The sequence below is a fragment of the Ailuropoda melanoleuca genome, chromosome 10, assembly GCF_002007445.2.
Source record: "Ailuropoda melanoleuca isolate Jingjing chromosome 10, ASM200744v2, whole genome shotgun sequence".
Lineage (NCBI taxonomy): Eukaryota > Metazoa > Chordata > Mammalia > Carnivora > Ursidae > Ailuropoda > Ailuropoda melanoleuca.
Genome location: NC_048227.1, coordinates 26,695,052 through 26,712,066, shown reverse-complemented (window position 1 = coordinate 26,712,066; position 17,015 = coordinate 26,695,052). Strand labels below are relative to the sequence as shown.

Here is a 17,015-nt window from a genome sequence, read left to right as displayed (position 1 = left end):
CGGGGCCTTCTGGGCTTCCGTACCTGGCCGTCACGCCGGCCAGCCCTAACGTTCCCAGGTGAGGGGGGCGTCACGGTGGAGCCGCTCCAAACTTTCAGAAGTCTGTTGCAGGCGTCGGGGTAGACATATAATAACCGCAAGTGACCAATGTTGCACTGAGAGGCGGGAAATGCTAGTGACGCACCTGTACTTCCGGGCCCAGGCTTCTAAGTTTCCCCCACTGTCAACATCCCTCAGGAATGGAACAGGCCATGCACCGCGGAGGGGCGGGGCTGGCGAGCCCCCCGCGCATGCGCAGGATAGGCAGTTTACTAGGTGCCCAGGGGTTTGCGGCGGGTTCAGGTGTTAGGTTCCCAAGTGACGCGTGCTCAAAAAAGGGGCTGGTGCGATCTGGGGTAATTGTCTCAGATCTTACCGCAGGATTCCAGACGGAAAAGACTTTGAGACAGCTGGTCCAGCGTCCTCTATTATGTCAAGCCATAATTATGACTTGTCAGGTGATGATAATAATAATAATAGTCAGCTGCTCCTATTCCACTTTAGAATGCAACAGCCCTATGATGGAGAGATCGTTATCCATTTCCCAGTGCCAGTTCAGGTAGTGTCGAGACCAAGCACCCTAACTGCAGCGCCTGTCCACTACACATACTGCCTCCATAACCGCTTCCACCCCTGCCGTATAATCATGATATGTTTCTTAAGAATGGGAAAGGGCATACATTTAATTTGCTTATTATATTCCTTTAATGAGGAAAACTGAAATAGACTAGTCTACCACGTTTGGAGCCAGTAAAACACGTCACCAAAGACCGATGACGTTACAACCACAAAACCATCCCCTTTCCTCTTTTGTGCGCATCTCTTCTGAAAGGACTGGGTCACATTTTCAGTGTAGTAATTATATGTTTTGTGCTATCTAACTTGTGTTTGGTAAATTGCCCACTTATATTAATAAAATTGTTTTCTACCAAAAGAAGCTTGGGTGCCGGTTCAGAGTGTACCGTGGGAACTATTAAGATTCTCCAAACAGTTCTGCAAACAGAAGGAAAGATTTAGGTCTATTTATGTCTCCCAAGATCTAACATTGAATGTACCTCTGCTTGAGCAAAACAAATCACTTTTTCCAACTTAGTATGAAAATGTTCAGGGACATAGTACAAAAATGTTCAGAGCCTGGGTGTCTCAGTCAGTTAAGCCGCTGCCTTTGGTTCAGGTCATGATCCCAGGGTCCTGAGATCGAGTTCTGCGTCAGGCTCATTGCTCAGCGGGGGAGCCTGCTTCTCCCTCTGCCTGCAACTCTACCTGCTCGTGCTCTCTCTCTCTCTCTGACAAATAAATAAAAAAATAAAATCTCTTTTAAAAAAAGAAAAAGAAAATGTTCAAACATTTAGAAAAAATTGAAAGAATTGTACAGTGAACAACAACCACATGCCCACTTTCTAGATTCTACAATGAACGTTTCCCTATATTTGCTTTATTTCATAAGCATTTATTCATCAATATGTCTTCTATTTGGATATACTTCAAAGTTGTAGACATCAATATAGCTCACCCCTGAACATCTCAGTGTGGATATCATTAAAAATTCATAATTTCCAAAGCCACCTCCAAATATCTTTGCATTTTGTAGATTCTACAGAACAGAAACTAGAAAGATGAAACTAACCTTTTCTAGTCTAAAAGTAAACTTTAAAACATGAAAATTATTCCCCCATGAAAAAGTGGGAATAACTGGTTCGTTTACTATTTACCCAAATAGTGCTGGGTTAGGCAGCACAGACACTAATATACACCCAAATATATTTGTCGGCTGCCACCTTGGACAGTTGGGTGCTAGAAATACAAAAATAAGATACGATCCTTGCCTTTAAGGAAACACTGTTTAGAGCAGAGGTTTTTACTTTGGGACCCAGGGGAAGGCCTGTGAAACTCCTGAAACTATACCCCAAATGTTGTACATGAGTGCATTTATCTGGGGAAAATGTATGGTCCATAGCTTTCATTTTATACTCAAGTCTATTAAAATCATTTGGCTTGTGGAGGGACAGATATGTAAGCTGATAAATTATAACTCAGCATTCTATAAGCTAGTACAGACGTGTGAAAAAAAATATCATAGGAAGCCAAAACATGAAATCATTGTGAGAGCATTTGGCTTACACGTGTGGATAAGGACCATTCCTTGATTAATAGGCAAAAAGCAAACCAAGTAAAAAAAAATTTGTGGTTATTTTTCCCTTTGAGTCCATTCACATGATTTTTGTAGCGTCCTGATTGATATTTATATAACCATATTGAGATGTTGCTTTTAACCTTTAACTTTTTGAATCAACCAAGTGACACATATGGAAATTGTATTTATTATTCACCATGGCAGGTAAAATTAATAAATCACCAAAAAGTGGGAGGGAAGGGGCAAGGTCAGTAGGAATGTAAGTGGAATTATCAACTTCATTTCAGAGTGTAAGTAAATACTCTCTAAAAGGGCTAAACCAAGATTCAAAGTTTTAAGTGTAATATTTAAAGGCATAAAGAGTGTTCGCTTTTATTTCCAGGAGAAATAAAATTTAGTAACAAAAATCCAGAGGTGGAGAGGATAGGAGAGCTGGTGTAAATGGCAACAAATTTTCCATTTTTTAGAGTATGGGAAGCAATAGATTCTTTCTAAATTAAGAAACAGATACAAAGTTTTTTTTTTGTTTTTTTTTTTACAAAGTAGAAGGTGAAAACTATGGAATGAGAGGAGGAGTTTAGAGATGAGGGAAAAGAAATTGGCAGTATCCCATTTTATATTCTTTTGCACTATCTGAATTTTTACCATTTTCATGAATTTCTCTTATGAATTAAGAAAAGTAAATTACCTGTGAAAAATAGATTTCTTTTTTTTAATGTTTTTTTTTATCATATTATGTTAGTCACCATACAGTACATCCCTGGTTTCTGATGTAAAGTTCGATGATTCATTAATTGCGTATAACACCCAGTGCACCATGCAATACGTGCCCTCCTTACTGCCCATCACCAGTCTGTCCCATTCCCCCACCCCACTCCCCTCTGAAGCCCTCAGTTTGTTTCTCAGAGTCCATAGTCTCTCATGCTTCATTCCCCCTTTTGATTACCCCCCTTTCTTTAACCCTTTCTTTCCCTACCGATCTTCCTAGTTGTTATGTTCCATAGATGAGAGAAATCATATGATAATTGTCTTTCTCTGCTTGACTTATTTTAAACCTTACCGGGCAATTTCAGAGAGAAGTGTGCAATTCCTAAAGGCAACTTGAGGTGGCAACGCTGAGACCTTGCTTTGTTAGTTTCGCCAAGTACATGAACATAGTTAAAAAAAACAAAACAAAAACAAAAACAGGTTTTATTGTTAAAATATAGGAAACAACTTAAAAGAAATGAATTGTCCCTAACACCCTATAATCACCATCCCCTCCACGAGGGGAACCTTGTCAGATACCCTATAAGGCCTCCAGGAGCCCCTGCCTGAAACAATCCCAGTTCCCCCCACCCCAAGAAAAAATAACCACTTTCTGACCTTTACAGCAATCATGTCCTTACAATTTCTTGGCAGTTTTATCACCCAAATGTGCATCCATAAACACTATAAAATATATCTATAAATATACGTAGTTTCTTAATATAGTTTTTATATATAGTGTTTTATATATATATACACATATATAGTCACTTTTAATCTATAGGTTTTCCTATATCTTTTTTCCCCTTTACATTTGATTTGTTGAAGACATGAGGTACTGTTCTAGAATTTTCCTTAGTCTGGATTTGCCTCTGTTCTCTGTTTTTGCTGCAAATTGCTAGTTGGGTCTAAGGCTTAATCAGGTTCAGGTCTGAAGTTCTGCAGACCTATTCAGAGACAGCTGTTATTCTCTTCATCAAGAGGCAAGCGGTACCTGGTTTTCTCTTTTTGTGTTGTTAGCAGGTGCTAACATTCTTTGTTAATTCGGACCTAAATGAGAAAAGCTGTGAATTTTCTTATGCCACTGATATTTTTATATCCAAGGAAGTTTGCCAAGATATAATTTCTTATCACCTTTTCGTTGTTGTTTGACATAATTTTAAACTTGTAGGAAAGTTGCAAGAAGAGTACAAAGAATTCTCTTAAATTTTTCACCCAAATTCCCCAAATGTTAACATGTCACCGCATATTATGTTCTCTCTAGTGAATACATAAATCCGAATATACACATATTTTTCTCTGAATCATTTCCTAGTTGGTTGCAGATGATATCCTTTCATCTCTAAATCATTTAATGATATTACTCTATTCATATTTTGACAATTTTCTCAGTAAAGTCCTTAGTAGAAAGTCTGGAATAGGGGCGCCTGAGTGGCTCGGTTGGTTAAGCGTCTGTCTTCGGCTCAGGTCATGATCCCAGGTCCTGGGTTGGAGCCCCGCATCGCATCCGGCTCCCTGCTTCTCCCTCTCCCCCTGCCGCTCCCCCTGCTTGTGCTCTGTCAAATAAATAAATAAAATCTTTTTTAAAAATTAAAAAAAAAACATAAAAGAAAAAAGAAAGTCTGGAACAGTGTGCTCTCAAATAGTTCTTTAGTCTTTAAGTATCTCACAACAGACAGGAGTACAGCACAAGTACTTTGTAGAATGTCCATCAGTGTGGGGTTTCCACCTCTTATGAGAAGATCCTAATGTTGATATTTAGCATGCTTAGTGATTTTTCTCCATAAACACCTTGTATGGACCAGAGCCCCCCCAATATAAAAGTAGATAAATTTCTTATTATTCACAAATCTCAGATAATGAATTATCACGTTTTCCTCCCAAGAAGCCTACAAAAGATTATAAAAGTATTCTTTCAACGGCAGACTTATAAAGCAAAGGTATAAATATTGGATTACACAGGGGCCAGCTTTCCCCTGGTTCATAGAAGAACACACTGTACGAACTCAAACTCTAGACCAAATAAATCTGGGCTCTTCAAACAGAAAAGCAACTGGACTCGGGCCAGTTGCTTTACTTCGTGCTGTTTTCGTTTACTGATCTGAAAAGTCAGGTTATACTCACCTTTTAGCGTTCTTCAAGCATTCTTGTGGTTTTTACATCAAAAAACGAAAACGCCCTGTGGGGATCATCCACGTGCTCCTCCTGTTACACCGATGGTCTCGAGTTCCCTCACATGTGCACCACCAACTCATTTCAGTCTGGCTTCAGTGGCTTCACTCCACCCAAACCTCACTAAAATCATCCCCATCCGTTTGACACGATGTCTCCGCTGCATTAGGTCCAGATAATTGCCTCCTTTTTGAAATCAAGACTCCTCTTGCTTCCCAAGATCAAATTCTCTCGTAGTGCTGCCTGCCTCTTCTCTATCCTTTGTCCTCTATCCAACATTTAAAGGTTTTTTTTTTCCTTAAAGATTTTATTTATTTATTTGGCAGAGAGAGCGAGAGCACAAGCAGGGGGAGCGGAAGGGAGAGGGAAAAGCAGGCTCCCACTGAGCAGAGAGCCCAAGGCAGGTCTCGATCCCAGGACCCTGGGCTCATGACATGAGCTGAAGGCAGACGCTTAACCAACTGAGCCACCCAGGCGTCCCCTCTATCCAACATCTAATTGTTGGATGTCCTCAGCACTCAGCCGTAACACTTTTACTCCCCCTACCTGTGTCCTCTGCTCTTTCCCTTAACATCTATACCAGTGTTGTTTTCAAACTGACAGTCAACTCGTTGACGAGTTGTGAAATCAATTTGGGTCATGACTAGCAATTTTGAAAAACTGAATTGGAATAGAAAACATCATGGCACATTATAGGGAGTCAGGATGATTAGGAAACAATCCAAATGTCTGTCAACAGGCAAAAAGAAAAGTATTCGTTGCCTATCCATACGACACCAGCCATAAAAAAGGAACAAACTACTGACACATAAAACACCATGAAAGTCAGCATTTCTGTAAAGGTCTGGGTGGCAAATGGTAAATATTTTTAGGCTTTGGGGACCATTCAGTCTGTCACAACTCTGTAGAGCATGAAAGTAGTCATAGACAATATGTAAACAAATGAGTCAGTGCTATGTCCCAATAAAACTTTATTTATGGACACTGGATTTTGAATTCCATACAATTTTCACAACATGAAATATTCTTCTTCTGTTTCCCCCTCTCCAACCATTTGAAAATATAGAGCCATTCTTAGCTCTTGGATTTTTTTTTTTAAGCCCTTGGTCTTTTATAAAAATAGCAGGCCAGATTTGGCCTAGAGGCCATAGTTTGCGGGCTCCCTTCACAGACGAACTTCAGAAACATCATGCTGAGTGAAAGAAGCCAAATATAAATGAACACATACACTGTGTAATTCCAATGACATGAAATTCTACACAGCGCAAACTCACCTGTAAAGACAGAAAGCCTGGGGCCAGGGATGCAGGGGAATTAACTGCACATGCGTGATTTTGGCAGGTGATAGAAATTTTAATTTTAATTGTGGTGGTAGACAGAGGTATGTGCATTTGTCACAACTCATTGAACTGTACATATAATACGAATATATTTTATTATATGGAAAAACATACTTCAGTAAAGTTGCTAAGAAAATATCAGAGTGTATCACATGTCGTAAGGGTCACCATGTTTCTGAAACTTGTGATCCAGTTATGCACATTCATAGATGGGCATAGAACTCATCCTCTTCTGCCCACACACAATGAGGGGCTCCTCAACATTCTCCGTTCCAGGAAAGGCACCATCACCCGCCCAGTGGTTCAAGCCAGGAAATGGGTGTCTTTCACACATGTTTCTCTTTCCCAACCTCTTCCAACCCAGATACTTCTTTTTTTTTTTTTAAGATTTTATTTATTTATTTGACAGAGATAGAGACAGCCAGCAAGAGAGGGAACACAAGCAGGGGGAGTGGGAGAGGAAGAAGCAGGCTCATAGCAGAGGAGCCTGATGTGGGGCTCGATCCCATAATGCCGGGATCATGCCCTGAGCCAAAGGCAGACGCTTAACCGCTGTGCCACCCAGGCGCCCCCCAACCCAGATACCTCTTAAATATCTCTCACGGCTGTCCACATCTCCATCTGCACACCCTGACCATGCCATACCTAAGCAATCTCTGTAGCTAAACCATTCTGAACACAGTCACCAGAATAGTCTGTTAAACAGAGAAATCGGACCCTGTGCTTAGAAGCCTTGGGCTGTTCAAGGAGGGAAGCGTGCATCCTTCACATGGCCCACCAATATGGTGGCCTCCTACCTCCTTGGAGCTTAGCTCTCATTACTTCCTTTTTCTTCTTCTTTTTTAAAGATTTTATTTATTTGAGAGAGTGAGCGAAACAGAGAGAGAAGGATTAGGGGTAGGGGCAAAGGGAGGAGAAGCAGATTCCCCTCTGAGCAGGAAGCCCGATGTGGGACTCAATCTCTGGACTCTGGGATCATAACCTGAGCTGAAGTCAGACGCTTAACCAACTGAGCCACCCCAGTGCCCTCCCTTGTGCCTCTAATACCGCAAGCTCCTTCTAGAGAAATGGTTTTCTTTAACTGGTTTATTCTTTCCTTCCTTTCCCTTGTTAATGTTCTAACCTCCTTGATAGAAGTTTAAGTATCATTTTATCAGGGAAATGTCGTAAGTGTTCATATAGGCACCGCACTTCTTCTGCTGTGAACTTAGCACAACTGTAACTGTCTGCTTAATGTCTGTCTCCCTTGACAGACTATAAATGCTATTTCTGCAGAGACAGAGTCTGTCCATAATATTATTTTGTCCCCAGTAACTAGCAGGTAGACTCTAAAAATGGTTGCAGAATGAGCAGATGGATGGATAATGAATCTACACACTGACACAACATGCAGATTTAATTTCCAGGCATTTCCAGTGTTTCCAACTGGTTGTAATGAGCCAAACAAGCAATTTTACATCCCAAGTCTCCATAGCCCAGTGTCTGAGATATGGTGAGAGTTCAGGGAATGCATTGATTTATTTATTGAATTAATTTATTGAATGCATTAATTCAACACATACTTTCTGAGAGTCCACTATATGCCAGGCTGTGTTCTAGGAATCAGGGATACAATGATTGGGAGAGACTCTGCATTTGTGGATCTTACTTACATTCCATTGGAATGGACAGATAACAAATAATTCTATAATATTAAGTGGTTGTAAGTGCCATCGGGAAAATAGAGCTGGATAAGAGAATAGAGAGTAAATTATGAATGAATCCATCCCTTGGGCTGTAAATTTGAAATCTCTGCTCCAAAACATGGAGAATATTTGTTCACTGATAATTCGCTGGAAATAAAAGAAAATGAACCAAACCAACCACTACCAAGGACAATTTATCATTCATTTTCGAGACCTTGAGGAAGGCATTACCATTGATTTTTCTATTACTTGAAGGACCTTTCTCTGATGTTTGAGCAGTTCTCGCCATTCACAGACCTATCATCATCCAAATATCACAGGAGCAGGGTTGGGCATGAGGTCTTAGAAAATCTGAAGCAGATGTGTTAAGATTGATGCAGCCATGTGAAAGAAACTTTTTAACTGACATTTTAAGCTACATTTCAACTAATGTTTGAGACTCTTTCTTCCCTAAAGTAAAACTTTAGATGATACTGAATATTTTAGCTGATATGGTAAAAAGATAACATAGCGTAAAAAGATAAATTCTACCCCATTTGTTTCAGATTTATCTATGTTTTATGAAATAATTCAGCCTTCTCTGAAACTTTGTGTTCCAAAGGATAATGAATAAAAACATTAACCTATGGTAATTAAAAAGTAAAAAAATGTGCAAATGGTCAATAAACACACAGAAAATCAACAGTACTACTGATCAAAAATGCACATTTAAGTGAGATAGTNCATGGTAAAAAGATAACATAGCGTAAAAAGATAAATTCTACCCCATTTGTTTCAGATTTATCTATGTTTTATGAAATAATTCAGCCTTCTCTGAAACTTTGTGTTCCAAAGGATAATGAATAAAAACATTAACCTATGGTAATTAAAAAGTAAAAAAATGTGCAAATGGTCAATAAACACACAGAAAATCAACAGTACTACTGATCAAAAATGCACATTTAAGTGAGATAGTATTTTTGCTTATCAAAGTAACAAAGTTTTGTTTTTGTTTTTTTATAATAATATCAACTGTTAGGGGCACCTGGGTGGTTCAGTCACTGAAGCGTCTGCCTTCGGCTCGGGTCATGATCTCATTGTCCTACAATCAGGCCCCAGGTCGGGCTCCCTGCTCAGTGGGGAGTCTGCTTCTCCCTCTGCCCCTCCCCCACTTGTGCTTGCTCTCTCTCTCTCTCTCAAGTAAATAAATAAAATCTGAAAAAAAATAATATCCACTGTTAAAGTGGAAGAAAATAAATACTCTTATTCATTACCGATAGAATTTCAAATTGTTATTAAACCTTTTATAGGTTTCAGTGATACTGAGCAGAATGCATTTTGGCAATTTATCATCTACCGGCTCCAAATCCACTATGTTTGCCTGCTGGGTAACGATGGATCTGGGCCCTGCAAATACTTTCCCTCCACCAGCTGGTGCGATGTTAAGTTTTGTCAGTAGAGGGCGCAAGGGAGACATTGCAGGAAGAAAGGGTTTTGTTTCCAGGTTCTTCCTGGAGACGTCTCCAGTGCCCAGCTCCTGCAGCTGGACTTAAATGTAAAGAAAACTACAGTGTTATCTCCTCTACTCTCAATTCTCTATTACAACACTACTTCATTTCTGACGCCAGATGTGTGGGTTTTCCACTCACCAAGCCGTTTTCTGAGTGTCCTACAATTTAACCCCATTCTGACACTGTCTACCCAGAGAACATGTCCGATCCCTCAAATGTTCAGTCCCACTTCAGATACCCATTGCAAGTCCAGGTTGTCACCTGTGATTCTAGCTCACTAGCTATACATTGGATGTTCCAAAACACTCCTCCTAGGGTCCAATTAATTCGCTAGAGGGGCTCACAGAACTCAGGAAAACAGCTTACTTACTAGAGCTTGTTAGAAAAGGATGTAAGGCAAGATGGAAGAGATGGATAGGGCAAGGTATGGAGCAAGGATGTGGAATTTCCGTGTTGAGAGCTCCACTCTCTCCAAATCTCCACATGTTCACCACCCATGAAGCTCTCTGAACCCATGCTTTTTGGTTTTTTATGGAGGTTTCATCACACAGGCATGGTTGATTAAATCATTGGTCATCGGCGATTGAACTCAGGCTCCAACCCCTTTCCCTTCCCTGGAGGCAGGGGGTTGGGCGTGGGGCTGAAAGGTCCTTGTGCGTTTTATCTCAGTCCTGGCGAAAGGGCTGTCCCGTACACCTGCTCTTTCTAGACTCTTTAGACTTCTCTTATTATCCAAACCCTCATTATTCCAATTCTCCATTAACAATTCTGCGTAGAGTCCATCCTCATTATCTGTGGATTCCATATTTGCAAACTCAAAACTACTTGGAAGAGTTTACTTGGGACCCCAAATCTATACTCCTGACGCGTTTGCCGTCATTTGAAGGCATGCGCATGCGCGCGGCAGCAACACAGTTAAGTCGATTGGCGTGCGTGTTCCCGGCCGCAGTCTGTCGCGGATCCAGGCGACACTGTGCCTTCATGGTGCAGCTCTCACACTGTAAACAAGTGTCCCTTTCACAGTCTACGTAGGACCACGTTTTCCACATTTTTGTGCCATGAGTGTATTCGCTGTTGAAAATGGCCCTTAAGCATGGTGCTAAGTGCTGAGCGCAGGAAGGCTGTCTTGTGCCCTCAGTAGAAAGCACCTGTAGATAAGCTTTATTCAGACATGAGTTATAATGTCGTAGGCTGAGAGCTCAATGTGAATAAATTATTTTATTCCGTTTTCAACAGAAACACAAAGCAAGGGGTATGGGTCGATCAGCTGATGAAAATGCTGGGACCAGAGCCTCCAAGGTACCCTCGCCCTGGAAAAGTCATGGTTCAACAGTTGCTAATTTAAGTGTTCATAGCAACTTTATAGAATATAACTACTTTGAACAATAAGAATCGACTGTATTACGCTTTCCCCGTTCTTTTTTTTTTTTTTTAAGATTTTTATTTATTTATTTGACAGAGAAAGCACAAAAAGGGACAGCAGCAGGGGAGCGGGAGAGGCAGACTCCCTGCTGAGCAAGGAGACCAACACGGGGCTCCATCCCAGGACCCTGAGATCATGACCTGAGCCAAAGGCAGACACTTAGTCAACGGAGCCACCCAGGTCCCCTGGCTTTTCCTTTCTAATTACGATGTGATTTCTCTCTCCTATGGGATCAGACGGAGAGAGTACTAAACTCCTCCCTGGATCGGTATCCTACTAATTAGTTATTTCTTTCACATATTAGTGGAGTCATACATTTCCTATAGTAACTCGAGTTTCAGAGGTTCAAGAAAAGCATAATTGGAGAAGAAAAGCCTCCATAATTAATCCACCTTTTATGTGGAAATTCTTAAATTCATTTGCATTTTGAATAGGCACTATCTTTAAAGCTACCTCTAATGTTGGGTTTTCCATAATTTCAGATTTTTAAATTTCCTCCCTTTTAAATGCATTTTAGGAGGACTTAACTTGCAAAGCTATTTCTTTTTCCCAAAACCTAACAATGGGAAATTAATGAAATAAATTTAATTGCTCTATTATCCCACACCAACTGTGGGCAGAAGAGTTACTTAAAATAAAGCTGGTGAAAACAGAGTTTCTGAGCCAGAGAAACACTCTATTTCATATATTTCTTCCAAATGGCACCATTTCAAAATGCCAAGTTGTAGGTTGGAATCTGAAGTCCACCATCCCTGTGGAGGAAATCCATGCCATGTTTTAGTATTCGATTGGGGGCAGGATGGAAGGATGAGGAAGTGATCCAAACTTCTGACCAAGAGCAAAACACAGGTGCAGTTTTAGCGTCAGTGTTTTGTTTCAGCTCTGGCCAACATGGAAATGTTCTAAAACCCATCGTATTGATCCAAGCACCTTTCACTTAATTTGCGTCAACGTCAAGGGTATGAGAGTTGCCCAGGTCGTAGAGACAGCATTTTTAGGCATGGTTTTTCCACATTAGAGCTGAGCTGTAATGATTTCATGACAGAATTGCTTAACATTGTTTCTGCTAAAAGGAGAAACTGAGGTTCTGGTGGGAAACAGGTTTCGGCCTCTTCCCTTTAACCTCCCTTCCGACCTTTTCCAACTGGAGCATCTGTCCTATGTCTCCCAGGGCATGTTCAGACAGAGAGTAAGCAGTGGTGGTGGCCTTTACTCTTACCTCCGTAATTTCAATCCCATTTGCCTATCCAAATAAAAATAACTTAAAAAAATATTTTATGTATTTATTTGAGAGAGAGAGAGAGCATGAGCAGGGGGAGGGGTAGAAGGAGAAGTGGACTCCCCAGTGAGCAGGGAGCTGGACTTGGGGCTTGATCCCAGGACCCTAGGACCATGACCTGAGCCAAAGGCAGACCCTTAACCAACTCAGCCACCCAGTTGTCCCAAAAGTAACTTTTAAAAAGAAAGTCATACAGCAGTCCCTCCCACCCATTACACCCAGGGGAATGCATTCCAAGACCGTCCAGTGGATGCCGGAACCCTCGCATAGTATTGAAAACACATATGCTATGTTTTTTCCTACACATATATACCTATGATAAAGCTTTATTTATAAATCAGGCACAGCAAGGTTCACAACAATAACTAATGATAAATTAGAACAATCTAACTATAATCTATAATAAATGTTACATGAATGTGGTCTCTCAAAATATCTTACTGTCCGGTACTCACCCTTCTGGTGATGACATGAGGTGATAAAATTCCTGCAAAATGAGATGAAGTGACATGAATGACGCAGGCACTCTGACGTAGGGCTGGGCTACTGTTGACCCTCTTGATCCATCACAAGGTGGACCACCGCTTCCTGACTGTGGCTGTTGACCTCTGGTCCCTGAAAGTGCCAATAAGGGGTGGGGTGGGAGTAGTAGTAAGTCGGGTAGTATAATTTGCATAAAGTATAGCTCTTTTAACTCAACTGTAGCCACACTAAGTGAAGACCCGGTTCCTGCTGGGCACACCCAGCTTCAAGTCAACGCACCCCCTTCCATTTGGATCCCTGCTGGAGAAATTCCAGAGAAAGTGTTCTGGAATGAAGCGGTGGGTGGCCGAAGGAAAGAGGGAGGTTCCCATACTTTCCCTGTCCACTTGCCTTGAGCCTCATTTCAGGTGGCAAAGAGGAAGATGGTTTCCCACTCTCTCCCTATACCCAGAAACGAGTGATGTCTTAGAGGTGATCTTGAAAGGATTTGAGGAACTTCAGTGACCTTTTTAAAAAAAAAAAAGATTTTATTTATTTATTTGAGAGAGGGAGAGAGAGCATGAGCAGTGGGAGAAGCCGAGGGAGAGGGAGAAGCAGACTCCCTGCTGAGCAGGGAACCCAACAAGGGGCTCCATTCCGGGACCCCAGGATCACGACATGAGCTGAAGGCAGATGCTTAACTGACTGAGCCACCTGGCACCCCACTTCTTTTATTTTTGAGGGGTAGCCTTAACTGGTTGCTTCCTCTGCTCTTTGGAAAACACACCTGTCTTGCAGCCTTTTAAACATAGAAGCCTTCCGTTTGTCAGTAGACATTTCAAGAGGAGATAGAAGATTTTAGACACCGTGGCCCACAGGGTGGTTCTTATGAAGCCCCGATTCATTTAAATAAAATGAAATAATCACTGTTCCAATAAGCTTCATTGTAATCATCCTAATGTATTTTTAATGTGATCCTTAGTTGTACATTGAAACTCACTTCCTACATCAGTGTTTATTCCCTGCTGAAAGCCTTCCTCACAAAATTCCTCTTTCACATTTTAACACGGCGCCGTGTTCTCCAGCTATCCCCCACTGTTCAGGGATATTAATGTCACACAGAATGTGTTGCTTCCTTATTGCCGGAGGGCTCCGAATCACAGCTTGCACAGACGATGAAGCATCGATGTAATGAATTAATTTATCTTAGAGCATCTCCTCTTGTTTGAAGGCCATGCGCATCCTTCAGCATTTGCTTGAGTAATAGGTTGTCCTTAATAATCGGATATTTTTTTTATTGTTTTTAAGAAGAGACAAGTATATAGCCACCCATGTAAAATTATCTCAGCCTTCCTGGTATTTATCTTTCTTTCAACTCCCATTAAGCAAATATGTCGAGCTGCTTGATAAAGATCACCATAGATTTTGGAGGATATATGTCCTTGCAGATTGTTGGCAATGCCCCTCCCTCACTGGGTTTCTAGCAGGAGTAAATGAGCTAATGCGTTGGATGCCTCCGGGTAGCAGACACATGTAGTGGGCTCTCAGTGATCGTCAGCACCACCCTTTGGGGTGCCAGATTTAGCCAAATAAATTTAAAAAATAGAGTGCTCCGTCAACTTTGAATTTCAGACGAGCAGTGAAAATTTTTTTAGCATAAGTCTGTCCCAAATATTGCACAGGGCATACTTACACTAAAAAAGTGATGCATTGTCATCTGAAATTTCAAAGTTAACTGGACATCCCGTATTTCACCTGGCCGCCACCCAAACCCTCCCCACCCCCACTTTCCTGCTTCCGGTCTCCAATTTTACTCTATTATTCTAATAAATTTGGTCAAGGAGACGGTGTAGGAATCATCGGGGAAATTTTCTTTGTTTCATAATGAAGGCCATAATTTCCTCCAGGCGGCAATTAGATTTTTAAAAAGGCATGGAGAGTATAAATCCTTGCCACAAGCATATAGTTTGGTGCCTGGCATACCATAGCACTCAAGCATATTGATCTGTTGAGGGAATGAATGCAAAAGTGCTGGACAAGCAGATAGTCTAATCTACACCCATGGAGAAAATGGGCAGTTTCATTTCAGCTAACAGGATCAGTTGCTGTTGGAAGAGATCAGAAGGGTTACAGAGAAGGAAGACATGATAAAGGGGGTGCAGGAGGCTGAATAATGACCCTCCAGAGACATCCACACTTGAATCTCCAGAACCAGCGAATACGTTATTTTACATGGCAGAAGGGACTTTGTAGATGACCCTTGAGGTAAGGATCTTGAGATATGGAGATTATCCTGGATTATCCAGATGGGCTGAATATAATCACAAGGGTCCTTCTAAGAGGGAGGGGGGGTCAGAGTCAGAAATGATTATGTGACAACAGGATGAGGCGGTGGGGGTGGGGGATGCCTGGCTGCTGACTTTGAGCAACTAGAAAGGGGCAAAGAACACAGAAATTGGCAGGTTCCCAAGAATTGAAGAGAATGGGTGTATTACCTGACTAGGTCTGCCAGACAAAATACCACAGACCAGGCGGGTTAAAAAATAAATTTTTCTCCCAGTTCAGGAGGCTAGAAGTCCAAGGTCAAGGTGTCAGCTGGGCTGGTTTCTCTCAAGGCCTCTCTCCTTGGCTTGCAGGTGGCTTCCTTCTCACTGGGTCCCCACACCATCTTTCTTCTGTGCATGCAGTGCCCTGGTGCCTCTTTGTGTCCAAATTCCCTCTTCTTACCAGGACGCCAGTCAGATTGGACTAGGGTCGCATCCTGAGGGTCTCATTTTTCACTCAGTTACCCCTTTAAAGGCCCTATCTCTAAAGCAGTCACATTCTGAGATACTGGGGGTTAGGGCTCCCACATATGAATTTTGGGAGGGACACAATTCAGCCCATGACAATAAGGTGGGCAAGTGGAGGAAGTCTGCAACGGAACTGGTCAGTCCCCCAGAGTGGAGACTAAAGGGATAGATATACAAGTCAGCGCGATGCAAGTCATTGGGGTTGGATACCAGACTGGAAAAAGGGCTTTAGTGGGACAACTGGCAATAATTTGCATAAGGTCTGTAGATTAGGTAATAGTATTACATCAGCAATTATTTTCTGGTTTTGATCATGGTACTACAGATATGCAAGATGTCAGTATTTGGGGAAGTTTGGGTGATGCCTATATGGGAACTCTGTACTATTTTTGCAACTTTTTTCTAAGTCTGGAATCATTTTGAAATGAAAAGTTAAAATTAAAACAAATTAAAATGAGGGGCACCTGATTCTTTCCCTCTCCTTCTGCCCCTCCCTCTGCTCGTGTGCACACGCTCTCTCAAACAAATGAAATAAATCTTTAAAAAAATTAAAACGAAATAAAATAGGGTAAATAAATAGGAGAGAGACAATGAGAATAGGTTTGGATGTATCAGAGAAGGGAGAAAAAACAAGGAGGGAAAGAAGCAAGGAGGGCTGAGTTCCTTGGGGTCAGAGATGGTACCTGTGGCAGAGGTCCGCTGTGGTTGAGGTCCCTGAATTTTCGAGGCAATATTCAATGAGTCACACACTGAAGAGAAGGCAGTAGGTCCCTCCAGCCTCACTTCCCATTCACGAAAGGCTCTGCATTTCAACTTCTGGATTTGTCTCCTAAGTGATGTGACAGCGTATTGTGTGCGTTGGAATGGTGAATTCCTTGCATATAAACATATAAACCTATTATTTTTTTTGAGATATAATACACATACCATAGAATTCACCCCTCAAAGAATCGCACACGCAGTCACTTCGCATCCCCCACACCGCCGCCTCCCTGACAACACCTAGCNTCCCCCACACCGCCGCCTCCCTGACAACACCTAGCCTACTTTCTGTCGCTATGCACTGGCCTATTCTGGACATTTCATGGAAATGGATCATGCATTCCGTGGACCGGCCACATGTCAAGTGCTCAGCCCTACAATGGCTAGTGGCTACGGGATTGGACCACGCGGATTGGGTGTGCGCGGGGGCGCCCAATGGGTCTGGAGCATCCGGGAGGACAGGTGCAGGTGGCGGAGGCGGCGCGGAGGGCAGGGGCGGCGGGCGGGCGTGGCCCAGGGAGCCGGCGCAAAAAAAAAAAAAAAAAAAAAAAAAGGCGCGTGGCCACCGTGGCCGTGACCTTCCACGCCAACTTCAACTATGTGTGGCTGCGCCTGCTGGAGCGTGCGCTGCCGGGCCGTGCGCCGCGCACCGTGCTGGCCAAGGTGCTGTGCGACCAGGCGATCGGCGGG

General features: G+C 42.1%; 1 long non-coding RNA gene across 1 annotated transcript; it reads right to left on the bottom strand.

The window, feature by feature from the left end:
- Nucleotides 1–3,141: 3,141 nt before the first annotated feature.
- On the bottom strand, nt 3,142–16,664 carry LOC117804168. The gene is made up of 4 exons (XR_004628478.1): nt 16,602–16,664; nt 16,247–16,565; nt 12,765–12,924; nt 3,142–4,476 (listed from the first exon to the last, which is right to left on the bottom strand). It is a non-coding gene; the product is annotated as an uncharacterized LOC117804168 (long non-coding RNA).
- Nucleotides 16,665–17,015: the final 351 nt, after the last annotated feature.